The sequence below is a fragment of the Aplysia californica genome, unplaced genomic scaffold (genome assembly GCF_000002075.1).
Source record: "Aplysia californica isolate F4 #8 unplaced genomic scaffold, AplCal3.0 scaffold00093, whole genome shotgun sequence".
NCBI classification, from domain to species: Eukaryota; Metazoa; Mollusca; class Gastropoda; order Aplysiida; family Aplysiidae; genus Aplysia; species Aplysia californica.
In genome coordinates, this window is record NW_004797363.1 from 677,945 (window position 1) to 680,341 (window position 2,397).

Here is a 2,397-nt window from a genome sequence, read left to right on the forward strand (position 1 = left end):
ACACACACACACACACACACACACACACACACACACACACACACACACACACACACAGACATATACACACGAACGCATGCACACACCCACACACATACACACACATACACACACACATACACACACACAGCCATCTAACCACCAAGGAAAATTCAAATTGAACGAAAGAGATTAGATGCATCTATGAATCTCTAGCGACTCATTCATTTTTTATTCGCTTATGAAATGTGCCAACGAACTCATCTTCTATTGAAAGAGGCTGCTCCAAACTATTGAGGCGTTTTGTCTGCTTTATACCTTCATAAACAGAACATAGTTGTGTCTATTCAATTATCGGATGGGGACTTGATAGCTCTTTCTTTGCATACATCTGCAATCTGCAAGTAAATTGGCGGGTACCCTGGGGGTGATTTGCTCCTTCTTTCCTATCAAACATCTATCGTCCTTGCCAATCCTTCTTTTCTGTGAATCTTCGGCACTGATATGACCTAACTGTGTTGCAAGTTCCGTAAATAGATATATCTAGATTCATTATTGTATTTTTGTTCTTTACCTGGCTTCCTCATTGATCACAAATATCTACTTGCCTGTATCGGGATGTGCCCTCCATTTATATGATCAAACTTGTATAAAAATGAAAATTTTGGATAGTAATACATATGGATCTTGAAACCTTTCTTTCTATTCCGAAAATGTTAATGTCTCCTAGATATGCGCAGCTGAATATTTCGAACTACGGGTTGAAAGCGAATGAGAGTTGGAAAAATATAAAGAATCGCGATCAAAAGTCACCCCTGAAAACATAGCATTGTATCTATACTGACTGCCGCGGGGCGTCACTGGTATGTCCCACTTATTTCCTTTCCCTTAATAGTTTCTGTCTCTCTGAATTACTTTTTCCTAGTTTCGAAGAACAAAATAGCTGCCCTTTTGTTGATTTTTTTCTTTCCTCAAACAAACAAACAAACGCACACACAGACAAACAAACAAATAAACAACACACAAACAAACATACAAACGTACATACAGACAAACAAACTAACCAACAAACCAACAATTCCGGCTGTATGACGAAGTTGTCCACAAAATGTTCCCAGCACCAAAGCGCTTTTTTTTCCCCCTGAGAAATTTCACCCTCTTGTTGAACGAATCCGACGAATCTATCATTATTGTAGGACATGTCTGAAAGCCAATGTACCGGTGCGACCCTCTTATCTCATGTCCTTCGCCCAGGACACTGCTGACGGATGTGGGGAAAAAGTTTTTTTCCTCGCGGGCATGGCTGGGGTAGACGCCAGCAGCTGACATTAGTAGTGGGAGTGTAGGAGGATTCACCAAAGTACGGTAGTCGGAGAGGTGTCTTCTTGTGACTTTTAACCAGAGTGTCACTAGAGTTTTCTTCTCATTGAATTCACTCGCTTCGTATCACGCAGACCACTTTTATTCAGTTCGGTTTCTTTGTTTTTTATTTGCTCGTTTTGTTTTGTTTATTCTGGGGGGACAAGTCCTCAAAAAGTTGTGTTTGCTCAAGTATAATATTTGAATTGCAAAGACACAGTTACTAAATTGGTTCTTGAAAGGGTAGTCATACCTGTAAGAATTTTTGGCTTACTTTGTTCTTAGATGTAGGAGGGGTGGGTATCTTATCTGCATGTTTTTCCTCGTCTTGATATCGAGACTTGCAAACATTACACGTTTTTACAAACTCACAAAAGGGATTCGTCCTAATGGCGGGTGGCTGGCAGGTGCTCTGGTGTGGTTTGGTTCTTTTCTCCCATCAAACGTTTGTTGTTCTGATCTCTTCCTATATTTTTTGTGTTTGTTGCTCTCGTGTAACATTTCTGATCTTCGGCGCTCATAATATGACCTTATTTTGTGTAGGGAGTGTGGTAAAACGTATACTAAAACTAAAAGCTAATTTTTAAAAATTAGGCGTGATGCTATATTTTCATCCTTGTTTTATTTTTAAATAGGGGAACCTTATTTAGTGTGTGTCTTTCCTTCTCTAGCAAAAATCAAAATGAGTAGTAGGCGGATGCTCTGGTGTAGTTTCCTACTTCTTTGTCAAGCATGTCTTGTCCATATTTCTCATCCCCCTTTCCTTTGTATATTATTGCTCTCCAGTGACACATCTAATTTTGTCCGCTAATAATATGATCTATTTGTTTTGCTTTGTTTTTTGTTTGTTTTTGTAAAGTGTTTTACGGCGCTCGCAACTGCATAAGGTCATATGAGCGCGCGGGACACACGTAATATTTTCAGTTGGTAGGAAATTTTGAATTTTGCCCGGGTGGCGGCCGAAGCCCACTCTTATCGATCTTAGACCACCAAGGGATCTTTAACGTGCGCAACTTGCACACGGGCCCTCCGAGATTTTTTCGCTCTTGTCCGAGAAGG

The 2,397-nt window shown here is 40.1% G+C and overlaps 1 protein-coding gene across 8 annotated transcripts in view; it reads left to right on the plus strand.

The window, feature by feature from the left end:
* Positions 1-2,397, plus strand: part of LOC101852538 (potassium voltage-gated channel subfamily H member 4) — a 252,648-nt gene that overhangs the window by 15,789 nt on the left and 234,462 nt on the right. The gene's annotated exons all lie outside the window — the stretch shown is intronic.